Source organism: Manis javanica, chromosome 12, assembly GCF_040802235.1.
Source record: "Manis javanica isolate MJ-LG chromosome 12, MJ_LKY, whole genome shotgun sequence".
Lineage (NCBI taxonomy): Eukaryota > Metazoa > Chordata > Mammalia > Pholidota > Manidae > Manis > Manis javanica.
In genome coordinates, this window is record NC_133167.1 from 106,322,593 (window position 1) to 106,338,195 (window position 15,603).

The 15,603-nt window shown below is 34.6% G+C and overlaps 1 protein-coding gene across 3 annotated transcripts in view; it reads right to left on the reverse strand.

Moving 5' to 3' along the window:
• The window catches only part of NEIL3 (nei like DNA glycosylase 3), a 750,694-nt gene that overhangs the window by 620,572 nt on the left and 114,519 nt on the right, over positions 1 to 15,603 (reverse strand). For all 3 annotated transcript variants that reach the window (XR_012124054.1, XR_012124056.1, XR_012124055.1), the window contains exon 3: positions 4,529 to 4,609. The gene's annotated coding sequence lies outside the window, so the exon portion shown is untranslated. The remainder of the gene's footprint in view (positions 1 to 4,528; positions 4,610 to 15,603) is intronic.

The following is a 15,603-nucleotide window of genomic DNA, read 5'->3' on the forward strand; positions in this document are numbered from 1 at the left end:
GGCACAGGATGCCGCCGCTGCCACGTCGCCAGCTTGAACACGCGGTGGCGCAGCTGGGTCCCGCAGCTCGGAGCTTTCAGGCTCAGAAAGAAAGGCCGCCCATGAGCATAAGCCAGGCAGAAAGAGGAGAAAAATCCCAGAAAATCTTCCCCCTCAAATAAAAGGCCATATCTGATACTCTCGCTTTGTCCCCAAATCTCACAATATCCACCAAGACTGTTCAGCTCAACCTGCCATGTCTTTCTCTTGCTGGAAGGTAAAGGCAAGGTTGACTGTCCAAAGTGCAGAGTCACGGGCACAGCTCCAGGGCTGTTATTCTACGGGAATACACGGCAGCAGTTGTGGGTAATGGTTCTAGTCTTTGATATGATTCAAAGGGAGAACTACGAAAAGCACTGATCCTCAGTAATAGGAAATAGGCGTATGTCAAAATCAACATGATACAAAGTGAAGCTGGTGTTCTCAGGCCAGGCTCTCCAGGAGTAAAAGCATGCCAGGTAGCATTATCTTCCTCCCGGCAGCTCAGATGGGCAGGCCCTGTAGGTGACAGCATCAGCCAGGGCTGGGAAGACAAGAGCCCTTTTGAGTTCACTGGCACCCAAGTTAAGTCAGGAAAGTAACAGGAATGAAGAACCCGGAGAGGCTGGAGTTTCTGGCCCCCATTTGTTGCTGGTGGGTTTTGTCTTGACTCCTCTGACTGGCAGCTCTGGAGCGGAAAGGCCCAGGCCTCTCAGTGGAGTATTTCAACTACTTGTTTTAAATAATTTTGCAAGGGGAAATTGATCTACATAAAGCAGGAGGAGGAAATACCATCAGGCACTGGACCATGTTTTCCCTTCTTCCTTCCCGTAAGGGACAGAACCTTCGTTACCGTGTTTCGCTGTTTTAGCTACTACACCTGAAGCACAGGCACATTTAACACGGTACATATACCCTCAAAAGATTAGTTAGACTGAAGTTTTTTAGAAATCTGCATGAGTACTGAAGTAATTCAGTAAGACAGACTCAAGGAGAGATTTCAGGTAGGTCAATGCAGTCCTGGGCATCCTCAGTACTCTGATGGCAAAGCATATGTAATTCAAATTTCATTTAAACATCTTGCTTGAAAGCATGTGGAATATTCCAGTAAAGCCAAAGAAGAAGGGAAAGAAGGAAAATACTAATATTATGTTACATATAACATTGGCACTGTATTGATTATTAGCCTAATTCTGCCATATAATTCCCTAAGTTAAGTAAGATATACTAAAAATATCAGGGTGCCACCAAATGCTTCCCCAGCTTCTCAGTCCCATCCAAAGTGACCACTCTGTGTCATGAAGTAGTAACTTCCCAGAAGATGATGAGCTCAACACCAACTATACTGAGACTGAAAATTACAGCGTGGGGAGTGAGGGTAAGTGCTCACAGCCTGAAGGAAGCAGCTCTGGTAAGCTGCTGTGCAAGGGCGTACAGTCTGCAGCCTGCACGGGGCACGAGGCTGACCTGGGGAGTACAGCTAAACGACACTGGCTTCTCGGATTGTGCTGTGGGCCCTGTGTGGGGCTGCATTCTCCAGAGGATGAGGTGCTTTGCTCAATGTATCCAGCATTCCATTTTGGCCAGTGGTGGACTTGCATTTAGATTGTGATGTTAGAATCACTTTAAAGAAACCAATGTTGTGAAAATTAAGTCAAAAAAATTAATTGATTCAATTTATTCATATTGGCTATAAGGATGATCTGAATTTATTAATTATAATGACTGTGAAGATGTCTTCTTAGGTATAAATTTTAGGTTATAAAAAGAACCTCTTTCAAATAACGCTGAAATGCCAATTTATCTTCCTATCTGGAGAAAAGACTACCACCAGTATGTTTGACTTTTGGTTCTATTAGCTCATACAGTAATAGACTAATCTATTTATAAGTTCACTTTGTGATTTCCTAATTTCTAATGTTCACCTAAGTCAGTGAGTAGAAAAGATTATATATCTTTTCTGTTCTCATAATGATGAAAATTCTTGCTTTCATATCAGAAATAGCTAAGGAATGAATACATTCAATTTATTACTATTGGCAGTTCTTCCTTCATACCTTAAATATGTAACTAATTTATATGTATAGCACATTTATGAAATACAGAAAACTTAAAAATTGTTAGCTTGATAGTGCCGAAATTTTAAAAGTAGGTTTTTTTGACATACAGATAACCTAAAAAAATAAAAGAAGGCTATGAACATTGTTACTTAGTAATTTTAAACTTTCATACTTGTATTCCTTGTATTTATTTCAGAATTAGAGAACATCTTTGTGCACCTGCAATGAATAGTTTTGTGGTGGCATGGTACAAGGTGAAAAGCTGTGACTAACTGTTAAAAGAATCTTTAACAGATCTTTAAATGTGGCTTTGAGTTTGGGATTACTGAAAGCTATGAAACCTTTATATATATAAAACTCCTATATATAAATCATAATCCCTTTATGTAGTTTTAGATGGAATTAGTTTTGCAGTAGGAGAATTTATTTCAAAAGTTACTGATTATCAAAGAAATTATAAAAGTGTTTTCCAATTTGTAAAATAATTTCCAATCTTTCTTAATTTCAAATTAGCATTATATAGAATAACTCTAAAAAAATTCTTTTTAAGTGAAAGGTATTTCTTTTGCATTAAAGAAAATCATGTCATAAAATTTAATAGCCACATAAATTCTTGGCAGGGTGACCACAGAATGGCACTGGAGAGAAACTGAACTGACACCACAAATATGTTTGTGGGGTAATGTTTTGTTCCAGTGTTATGTAAATTCTGCAAATCTAAAACAGAAAGTTTATGTAATAGATGCCAAGTCAATCTCTGTATGTGTTTCATTCCTTGTTACTTGGGAAATGATGTGCTTTCTACTTAATGATGCTGAAAATCACTCCAAGGACACAGAACCAAATGTGCAGGAGACCCATTGCAAGGCGTAATTTGCGAACCATCAGTTATTTACGTTGTAAGGCATGAACTTTGTTTAAAGGGCTAGCAGCACAGTGTGTGGCTTGTAGAGTACACCCTTCAATGTTTTAACACAAGACTTCAGTTCTCATCAATGTCTCAGAGTGTAAGCAGCTTTTTAACAAACTCCAGTTGATATGACTGGTTAACTAAACCCTCCTTAGACAGTAAGTTCCATGGTGAGCCTTAGATATGCAGATAACAGGGTGATCAAGGGCAATAAACAAGCCAGTGATATTTTCAGTCTATGTGGTAGTAGAGGCCTTTTAGCACAGTCCAAAACATGTTTTTCATCTAAAATATACGGAAGAACCAATCTGCCAACTGGTAAACACAGTACTAAGTTAAGGACGTTCTTTCAAATTTAATATATAGCCCTTACTTCATGAGCATTGATATAATCTTTAAATCACATTTAGAACACTATTTTTAGCTTTAGTACCAAAGCTTATTTGAGATTGTGGCCATCTTAATAATCAACATGCACAAAAACTAAGTCAGAAATCATTCAGATGATCATGCTGAAGACTTGCGTACATATTTTAAAGGAGTGATTTTTTTTTCCCCAGAAAGACACAAAACTTAAAGATGACCCAATAGTCCTTTCAGCAAACCAAGCAACCTCAAAACTTACTTAGATGACGGTTCTACTTAGAATTTTTTTACTTTATGGTGGATCGAAAGCAATATGCATTCAGTAGAAATCATCCTTGGTATATGAATTTGTATATTTTTCCCAGGCGAGTGGTTCGTGGGCGGATCCTCGCGTGATGCTGGGCAGGGCAGTGACCTGCAGCCCCCGGCAGCCGCGCGATCACCGGGGTCAACAACTGGCGCACTGACTACCGTTCTGCCCCCATACAACCATTCTGTTTTTCATTCAGTATAGAATTCACAGATTCCCTGAGATAGTCAACACTTTATTATAAAATGGACTTTGTGTGAGATGATTTTGCCCAACTGTAGGCTGACCTAAGTGTTCTGAGCACATTTAAGGTCAGCCAGCTAAGCTATGATGTGTGGTAGGCTCGGTGTATTAAATACATTTTCAATTTACAGTACTTTCAACCCCATCATAAGTCGAGGAAGACTTATATAGGTATTTATCATGAAGTTCATACAACTAAGTTTATTGATTATGTTTCATGTGGTTTGGAAGCCGTGTATTTATTTTGTCAATAGTTGTCTTTCAAGAAGACATGAATAACTCCTTTGTGAACTATAGAACATTGCATTTAATCTCAAGTTTTCAGTTCTAATTATGAATATGGTAAATTTGACTGTTTTTGTGCAGTCATCATATTCATTTTTAGCGAGAATGAGACAGAGAAAAAACTAGACAAAGACTAGGTAAGTCAAATTTTAGAAGTTTTGAGGTAAAGGAGAACAAACTTTTGTAGAATAAGAAATTGAAAAACACATGCAAATTTTTATATGTTTCATGCTTAAATCACTATTAATTACATTCAATATGGTATTATAATTATACTTTTCTTGTTTCTATTACCCACATTTAGTATATTAAGTCCCAAGCAATTTATGTACTTACCAATTAGGATGCTGGAAAAACCTCAACCTATTTTCTGAGGGAAATATTGATCTTGTCTGCAGGCACTCAGTTTGGTAAATTCTGTAGGGAATTAAAAAGTAATCTGTTCAGATACAAGTCTGTCTTTCTAATTAACACAAAAAGAACTCATGTCCTTTTAAATCTTACCACCCTTCAAGCTCAACATCAAGGACACTAGATTTGTTCTTTTAAAGCCATAAAAAGAAAATGTCACAAAAAGTACTTGCTAGAAAGTACAACTTGAAATTTGCTGTATCTTAAATCCTACAAAAGCTTGATACCCATGGAGTATTGCTTGTAGAACACGTTAAATATTAAATTAGAATTTAAAAACATTACATTAAAAAACATTAAATTTTATCCTTGGATAAAACTGGTTCACCAGAGAACCAAGTAGACCACAGTGCTTTGACAACTCATGCAATCATTTTTTGCTAGAGAATTTCACATTGGCATTATGCTATATTAAAATTATTTGCATTTTATTATGGAGCTGTTTCTGATGATACTGACCATTTGATAGCATAACACTGGTTTTGTGGGGAATCCATGGGAGAAATCTCTATTAAGACACAATGTTACAAGTACCTACCTTTTTCTAATGAAAACAAAAATCTTGTGAAAAAGGGCTCATCTTTTATATGATATACATATTCTTTCTTTGTACCAGTTGGAAGCTTAGAGCCAAATTGGAATCCTTTACCAAATTTTCTATTCTAATTTACTTGTGACATGATTACCTCATATTTTACCCTGTAATACGTATTTTTGCATACCACTTTGAATTGGTCTTTTAATTTTTCTTCTAGATTACTTGGAACTCTTTATGGGTATTAAGTATTATACATTAGTGGGTTATATGATCAAGTCAGAATTTTAGAAAAATTAAGATTATGACAAGAAGAGAAATAGATTAGGGACAAGGGCACTAGAGAAAGAGAAATGATAGAAAATGATAGCAAAATCTAGATAAAAACAGAATTCAGAAAGTAAGTGGCAGACATAAAAGACAGGAATTTAAAACGTTCATGATGCAGAAGTCAAACTGTTTGGTGACCAGTTGGGTGTGTTTATTTGGGATAAACAAAATGACAGAAGTGATTCCAGTTTTTGCCTTGAAACATCTGAGGGATGGAAAATTAGGAACATGGAAAGAGGAATAGAGGTGGGAAGAACATTGTGACTTTGGGATGCTCTGAAATATGTTGGTAATATAGTCATTGGGAAGTTGATAATTTTATACATACACACATATAGACTGGGAGCTCAGGGGAGAGGCACCCTGGAGACACAGAAATATAAATATACGTATAGAGATACCACCCTGTGACTAAGACCTGAAGATACGATATTGGATGAAACTGTTCAGGGAGAACAGTTGAATTAAATGAGTGGTAGCCTATGTTTCAGTGTGTTTAAGAGATTCTGGTATTTAAGGGATTGGCACACAAAGCAAACTTCATAAAAAGAACGACCAATGAAGGCAAGAAAGTCCAGACAAAATCAAGTTTCAATAAGTGAAGTCACCTAACAGACAAAAATCCAAGTAGGAGGAAAGATGAATAGGGTCTACTTGATAATTAGGAGACTAAGAATCAGTGAGGGGCAAAGACAGACTGCACGGATTTGAGGACTACGTGGGCTCTCAGTTCACCTGTTCACAGAACTGCTGTAACGCTATTAGAAAACTGGCCAGAGAATAAAATAAAAAATAAAATCTGTTTCAGAAATTAATAAAAATGCACATGGCATATTTAAGATCCTTTTAAAGTATAATCTGACGGTACCTCTTAATCAAATTCTGTACACAGTAGGTCAAAGGTGATAAATCACAATCTTTTTAATTACTTTTAAGAAGATATAAAAATTCACCTTTCTTCTATCATAAAAATTCTGAATAAATCTGAACTTGGGTTTGAAGGAAAATTTCTTAACACAAAATGAGTAATTCAGTCCCAAAGCCCAACAGTGAAATATAATATTCACCAGCAACATAAACTTCCTGATTTTAGAATATGTAATGACTGAAATAAAGCAATAGACATGAGCATAAAGAAAGGAAAATATAATGGTGCTTTCTGGAGACATTACTGTTTTGTTAAATAACAAAGGCTTAATGTTTATTTTCTCTGGAGGCTTCATTGGGTTGCCATCTGATCTTGGAGTAAATAGTTACATTCATATTTTCTTGGCTAGATCTTGATGACTTAATATCATAGTTTTCTCTTATCATTCCAGCCCATGATTCCTTTTTCCAAAGGACTTAATCATTTAACTATGTAAATATTAACTACCTTGAGGAAACTTATTCTGTAATTTATATTAGTCAAAATTTTAAGGTCTTATGTTGCCATCTCTTCTATGATATAATTTTATGCAAGAAATATGTATATGTATTGGGAGTGGTGATATTATGTAGTTTTAATTTCAGAAATAAAGCTCATGCACAGAATATACCTTTGCCAATATTCTATTAATTTCCTTGGTCTTAGCTCAGTAAGAAATTACCCATTTCCTCTAAATACTAAAAATGCTAAAAATCTACTTAGAGATAATTTTTTTGAATTCTTTTCCCAATTCCTTATATAAAATACTTTAACTTCAGAAGTAAAGATATGAGCCTACAGTAAATAATCAATGAATCTATGGAGTCAGGATATTTTTAACTATTTAAGGTCACTATGTAATTTGTAGAATGCATGATGCAATCAGCCAGACCTTTATTAAGAGCAAACTAATGTTTTTAAAGTTTGTTTCCTGATTTAGAAAGTAAAATATCTGTATGTTGTGGTGAGGAGGAGACAGTCTGGAAATGCAGACTTGGAAATTGACAGCGTTATCACCATGAAATCTAGTTGGCATTGGTTTAGAATTCTGTCACAGTCAATTTAAAGATTATATAAGAGAAATTTTGACATAATATTCTTTGCCCTTGGTATGCTATACATTTTTGCAGACTTTAATACAACAAAATATGAATAAGACAGAAGAAATGTATCTTTTGGGCCCCCAGGTCTAGGAATGTGTTTTAACAAGTGGATATACTTTATGTATTATTAGAAAGATCTTCTCTTTCTCAGTGTTAACATCTTCCTGTTTGTAAGCTATCCTAAAGATCCAGGACGTGAGGATTTTTCCCAGTAGGCTGAGATAGATGTCAGGCATTTCTGCTACTTGGACAGCGCAGGAGCTGTTGCTGAGCTGTGCAAGCGAGCAGCCTCGCGGTCAAGGGTGTATGGACCTTGCTTTCAGCTGCACAGCTGCAGGGTGTGTGACTGTGAGCAAACTGCTTAAATATCCTGTCTCAATTTCCTCATCCATAAAATGGGATGTCGATATCTATCTTTTAGATTTGTTGGGAAGATTAATTGATATCTATCTACCTATCTATATTTAAATAGGGCCTTATAATAAGCACTAATATATTATCTACTCTCAATGTGGTCAATTCAGTCTAAATTCAGATCTTTGATAATGATGAAAATGAAAGAGTAACACATTTGGTGATCTAAAAAGATAATCAGTCACTTGTCAATTTCTCCAGGCCATTGCCTCTTTGGTGACTACTGTGCGACAGTACATTCCTCATGAAGGGCTTGTGATACCGTGCTGTTCCTTAAGATTTGAGTGCTTACAACTGATTTACTATGTGTGGATGGATGCATGACAATACCTATTGAGAGGTCTACAATCAATGAATAACAAAGCCCTTTAATATTCTATCTTCACTCAATATCAGAACATTTTGAACAGTCTAGCTTTCACCAGTTACCTAAAGCATTATTTGTTTTATATTTCATTTGGAAGATAAGCAATGTAAGTAAATAATAGGAGGTTCAAAAGGCATAAATACGTTTAAGAAAAATAGTTCCTTCAGGTTTAAAGTCTAGGATCAAATTTTCCTCTGCTTATTGATCTACAAAAACCTAGATACTGGATTTTAAAAGACAATTACATAAAGTAATAATTATAGTAGCAACTAATTAGGCAGATCTCAAACCTTTTGATTTTCATACCTCCTTACACTCCTAAAAATTGTGGAGAATCCCAAGGAGGGTTTTTTTTCATTTGTTTTATATTTATCATAAATTACAAGAGATAATATTGCAGAATTACAGGAGAGAATATGAAAAATTAGTCATACATTTATTTAAAAATAAAAATCAACTCATTTCTTGTTTACATGAATAACTACATTTTTCAAAACAAAAATATTTAATGAGAAAAGTGGCACTGTTTTAACATCTTGCAAGTTTCCTTATTGTTGTCTAAATAGAAGAGATATGCATCCTTATATCTGCCTTTATATTTAGCTGCTTACCATTTCACACCTCAAATAGCCTATGAAAAACTCACTGCACAACTCAGGTAAGAATCAGGGTGTAAAAGGCAAATAATGTCCTTGTATTTCTATGAATATAGTTTTGACTTCACGGCCCCAAAAAAGTTTCATGGACAGCCAAAAGTTTCCTAACTAAACTGTGAATCCCTGAACTAATCTTTACTGAATACTTAGAATGTCTAGATAGATATGCTTACTGTGAATTACCTCATTTATATATGAAGATGGAAAACAGGTCTGGGAAAAGGAGAGAGATGTTTGCAAGAGCTAAATTCAGTGGATACGCCTCCATGTTCCTCTTTGGGCACTGCCCAATTTCTTTCTTCCTATTCAGATACAAACTTGATGAAAAAGCTTTCTCTACCTGCTATTTTTATCTTCTCACTTCCGACTAACTTTGGAAAACACTGTAGAATGAATTCTACCTTCTGCCACTATAAAATTAACATTAAAGTTTATGCTAAGTCAAACACTTCCAAGCTTTACAAGCAAAGTTACACTGATAATATTTCTGGGTTATTCATTTTAAAATATTCACCTATGTTACTAAATATTTTTAAACTCTGCCATAGTACAATAAGTGTGGCCACAATTTCCATAGTATAAATATGGAGCCATGATATTATGAGGTTAAATGAAACACTTTTAGTTAGTCTAAACTATAATCAAAAACAAAAATGATAGTAACACTCAAAGGTATGTAACTCATACAAGAAAGAAGTGATACAAAAATGAGAAGTAAGGCCAGTGAATATAATCCATCTTTTTTTATCCCACTAAGATGGAATATCCCATCTCACTCTTGTTTTCTTACCCTTGCAGGATTTGCTTGATTACGCCTAACCAAAAAGCTTATAATGAGTTTAGAGGTATGAGTTTTCCATTAAAAAAAAACAGTAATTTCTGAGAGAATGTAATAAGGACATTTAGGAAATGGAATCTGAAACCTTGAACAAAGAGTATATTATAATCTTATGTGTATGAGAAATGTAAGCATATAAGGATGGTTTTTTGGAGGTCAAGCTTTGTCCACTAAAACATTGAGACAAACTCCAGATCTTTAACTCCTACCCCAATAAATTATCTATCTATTCACTAACTAATGTCTATTTTTATTTTTTGCAACATTCCCTTTCCTATTATGGTCATATGTTGGGTCTCTTTCTCTCTTTATGTGTGTGTGTACACACACACACACACACACACACACACACACACGATCTTATGATCTATGACTCTGGGAAACTTACATGAAGGAAGTCTTACTTATCAGAAAATGATGTTCCAACATGGAACAAATAAGGAAAATCAGGAAAGGGGTCATTTTCCTATCCTATAAATAAAGTACTAGTGTCCCACACATTCCGAATACAGTTTGAATTAAAAGCAGGTTTGGCAGACTTCCAAAGTTTGGGAATTTCACTCATTTTATTTGGTAACTTGCCATACATTTATTTCCATACTCAATAAATAAAATTCTAAGATAAGATTGTCATTTCAATGCATCAATGACAGCATAAAAATATAAGAATGAAGAAGGAAATATCTTTGTGGCAATATCTAGGAGACCTAACAGGAAAGATATTTGAGTCTTCTGGTCTAAGGATTTTTTGTTTTACAAATGAGAAAGCAGAGGCCCAAATAAAATGAGTAAGTTAAAAGAGCAATAGTTATTTAAATGGATACAAATGTGACTTTCATGACCATTGATAAATGGCTATATGTATGGCCATATAATACATTAAAGATCGCTTTCAACTAATCTATGAAATAATTCAGTCCACCGACATCTTTGACAAGTAACAAGCATCATTGTCTATTCGAAGAGAAATTAATATTCTAATTCCATAACCAATTTTATTATATGATGTATTGTTATTTATAATTAACAGGTGTTTTTGAATTTACTGTCAGAACAACCCCTTGGATACTTCAATGTTAACAATCCATGACATCACATTTCATTGTGTGTAGATAATGCTTCAGTTAGTACTGACAGTTTGTGTTTACTCAATGGAAATAAGTATTTGGAAAGATAGAGAATTGTTAGGTCAGTAAGACAGGATTAGGCACCACCGGACATTTTTATATAAAGTTTATAGGACATTGGAGGCAGCAGTGATGTCTTCAGTACATATTTATGTTGGCTCCTGAGATTAGTGATATCATGAGCACATTTCTGCATAGATGACTGAAGTTTTGACCAGAAAATCTAGCCAAAATGGTGCATTACTTCACTAGCACTGGTTCTGTATCACCAGATTGGTTGACATAATGTACAGCACATTATAATGTTCAATTCAGACTTAACTATCCAAATGATGAAATAGGTGTTGGCTTAATTCACACTTGCTCTCCTTAACAGCATGCCAACAAAACCCACAGAACTCCACATAAAGAAAACTCCAAATTTCTTTATTCAGAGCATCTGCTGTTGGTGCATGAATTCTTCTGGAAAATTTAGATCATTCATATGTCTCTGTTTTCTACTTTTCTTTAGGTTTGGAGTTTAAGTCTGAAAGAAAATTTAACATAAAGACATATGAAAGATGATATATTATTTTAAAATGCATACATAGTATTTTATTTTACTGGTACTTCTTTCTTTTCTTCCTCAAGGATATGGCTGCTGTCCATGACTCAAGAATCAAAAGTTATTGGTGCATTTTACATGAAAAATAATTGTGATTGATAAACAATCCTCTGTAAGTACAGGGAATAGGTAATATTTAATCAGAGCATTATATTGTTGTGAAATGTATAGAGAATTTCAAATCAGTAAAAGAAGTCAAAAAAATAATTTACTGAAGACAGCGATTTAACTCATTCTTTTTTTTTCCAGAAGTTTTAAAATAAGAGCAATGAATTCTGATTTTGTATTACTTTTCATTCTTTCCTCTAAGAATTACTTTAAAATAATGATATTGACAATCATAACATATATTGACAATCATAACATATATTCATGATTCAAAGACTGAAAAATGTATTTATGGGTGCTCTGGAATATATTTATATTATTACCAGAATAAAGAGTACATTTCATTCCTTTACATAATACAAACTAACTCATAACTTCCAGGTTTTGTTCACTATGCTGAATTTTTAATGATGGCATAAAGCTGCATTTTCATTCTGATGAATAGTTCCATGGGTATATTAAACTATTCATAAATAACAGCATCCCTTCTCACTGTATCCTAACTTGTAGCTATAAAGCTATGCCTACTGTACTCATTGCATCCATGCCCAAATGTATAAATTGGTTGTAACTGAACTACCTCTGCAAAGCAGCAGACAAATCAGGCATTATTTGTACACTTAAAAATTAACAAGATCAATGACAAGGGTGTAAAGATGAGATGAACAGGGTGACAGGCTGCTAACTTCCTCTACATTAAAACTTTATTATTCTTGTACACCTTCTTCTTTTACATCTTCTTTGTATTTTATACCTTTCTTTTACATCTTCTTCAACACCAGATACTGTGACCCCATTAATGCTCTGAAAACATGTTAGGAGGTCAGACTTTATACCTAGAGCCAAACTTCTCAGTCTGTGTATCAAATACCTATATGATTAGAATAGTATAGACTTTTAATGCCTGACTGCAGCTGAATGATCAGATGTCAATATTCAAAATGATAAATGTGGTAGACTGAAGCATGGTCATCAGTGACTTCCATTCGAGCTGTGTGAGCAATCTGGTATTTCACACTGCAATAATATGAACAGTGCGACAGCGAAGTTTAATTTTCTGCTCTTAAGAGAACAGAAAAGAAAAATCTGGGTTGGTGGTCCAGAAGTATCACTTCATGAATTAATTCAGGTAGATGCTTTTCTTTTAGCATCCAAGGAATTTAATATATACACTGGAATGGGTGTCTGTTTGCTTTATCTGTTGAATGACTCATGTAATGATAACCATGTGTGTCTGCTTTCTGTACACCAACACAGTCATCAGCTAGGTGACTATCAGTATTGCCATTTTACCCTAGTAACTCACAGCTACTTAGTGGGAGGCATCTCTTTCATGTTTAAATCCCTACTCAAAATTAACTATCATTTGGGCAAAAGCCAAATTTAACTCACGAAAACAAAATATGTGAAACATAGTTTAGTCAAAAGCCCCTGGCATTCTCTCACTTTGCTCCCTCTGACACATGCCAGTGCCCTGGCCACAGACCAAGGTCACTGGCTGCCCATCAGAATTAACAGGAACTTCAAAAGAAAAAATCAGTTCTATGTATAGAAATGCATGTTGAGTAGTCACAACCAACCAATCACTAGTCCAACAGGTTAGCATTTCCAGAATTAAATGTTTATATCAATCATTCCAGCATGCTGTATCCAAATGCTAAATACAGAAAGGCTTACATAGGCAGCTGTGCATATATTAATTGTTAAGAAAACTTTTAAATAAACTGTAACATACACATAGAAAATGCATGAATCACAACTGTATAACATAAGGGATTTCATCACAAATGCAAACAGGTAATCAGCATCCAGGTAAAAAAACTAAACATTACCATCACTCCAGAAACGGCCTGTGTTCCCTTAAACTAGCACCAGTTTCCTAAGGACAACTACACTCCTGATTCTGAAGACCACAACAGCTAGAATTGTGCATGTATTATTTTCAGATTCAAGGGTATTGGGTGGGGAGTCCATTTTACTTAATGTTGATATGTGTTAACTAATTTAAGCTCAACTAGTGTGACTAGTGAAAGGACTGACAGACACCCTAATGTTTCAGAAAACTGTGGAGTTAAAAAGTATTTTAACTAAAACTTATGATTCCATTGATGTGTAATATCTATCAAAACATATTTTTAGGAACATAATTAGAAAAAAAGACAATCTGCCCATCTTCCTTTCAATGTCCCATATATTAGCACTTTATGGTTTGAACTGATTAAGAACTAGTGCTATGAAGTGAGACATGACTTCCAACTATTGATGTTGTCACCTGTTAGGAATTTGATCATGAACAAACAAACCCCTCCATCTTCATGTTTTTCTACTGTAATAGTGATTATAATAGAACTTAATTCACAATGTTTTATAGAGATTAAAAGATAATGCAAAAAATAATTAGCTCTAATGCTGGCATAGAGTAATCCAAATATAATACATACCCTTTGGCTAGAGTGTGTCATTTCTAGGAAGCCATCCTTATAATATAAAGTACAGGAAAGCTTTATGCACACAACCTTCATAGTAATAATATTTGTAATAAGGAAAAATATATATTAGGCAAGTTTACTCCAGATTAAAAAGAAAATGGACTACAAAACAAATCCTAAATTTGCAAAACATAATGAAAATATTGCTAAATAAAAATGGATTGAATGGAATGTTGTTCCTTTCTATGATACTGTAACATGAGCAAACAGTGAAAATCCTTGATTAAAATATCTTGATTAACACTGATAATCCTTCTGACTTTGTAATTGTTTACTCTTTTTAACAAGTACTTTGAAATAAATAAATGTGATTATTATTTTTAAATGATTGGGGCCACTGGTCTTTGGGGCAAAAACTATAAGCAATTTGATTTAAATGTGCAGCATTCAGAATGTTAATTTCATCTTGATCATGGTTATCTTAGTTACTGAATTTTCAACTCTATGTTATATTAGTCTCACAAGAATGAAGAAGAGGTGCAGAACTAATAAAGATAATTTGTTTTAATGAGATGTAATTTTACTAAAGATCTTTCGATGATAAGAATTGTATTAACTGTCTACTTTTGCCCATAGTCAGAAATAGTAATGAACACACACAAACACACACACAAGAATGAAGTGGAATGCAAAGTTTAAAGGCATTCAGAGTTTTTTTTAATTAAATGAATACATGTTAATATAGCATAAGAAAAGGTTTATTATATATATATATATATATATATATATATATATATATATATATATATATTTTCTTAGTATCTTAATCTACAATTACATGAGCAGCATTATGGTTACTGGACTCCCCCATTATCAAGTCCCCACCACACACCCCATTACAGTTACTGTGCATCAGCGTAATAAGATGCTGTAGAATCACTACTTGTCTTCTCTGTGAATACAGCCCTCCCTGTGCCCCCCGCCACTGCTACATTATGTAGCTAATCATAAGGCCCCTTCTTCCCCCTTATCCCTCCCTTCCCACCCATCCTCCCCAGTCCCTTTCCCTTTGGTAACTGTTAGTCCATTCTTGGGTTCTGTGATTCTGCTGCTGTTTTGTTCCTTCAGTTTTTTCTTTGTTCTTATAATCCACAGATAAGTGAAATCATTTGATATTTGTCTTTCTCCGCCTGGCTTATTTCACTGAGCTCCATCTAGCTCCATCCATGTTGTTGCAAATGGTAGGATTTGTTTTTTTCTTATGGCTGAATAATATTCCATTGTGTATATGTACCACATCTTTATCCATTCATCTGCTGATGGGCACTTAGGTTACTTCCATTTCTTGGCTATTGTAAAGAGTGCTGCGATCAACATAGGGGTGCATCTGTCTTTTTCAAACTGGGCTGCTGCATTCTTAGGGTAAATTCCTAGGAGTAGAATTCCCAGGTCAAATGGTATTTCTATTTTGAGTTTTTTGAGGAACTCCATATAGCTTTCCACAATGGTTGAACTAATTTACATTCCCACCAGCAGTGTAGGAGGGTTCCCCTTTCTCCACATCTGCACCAACATTTGTTGT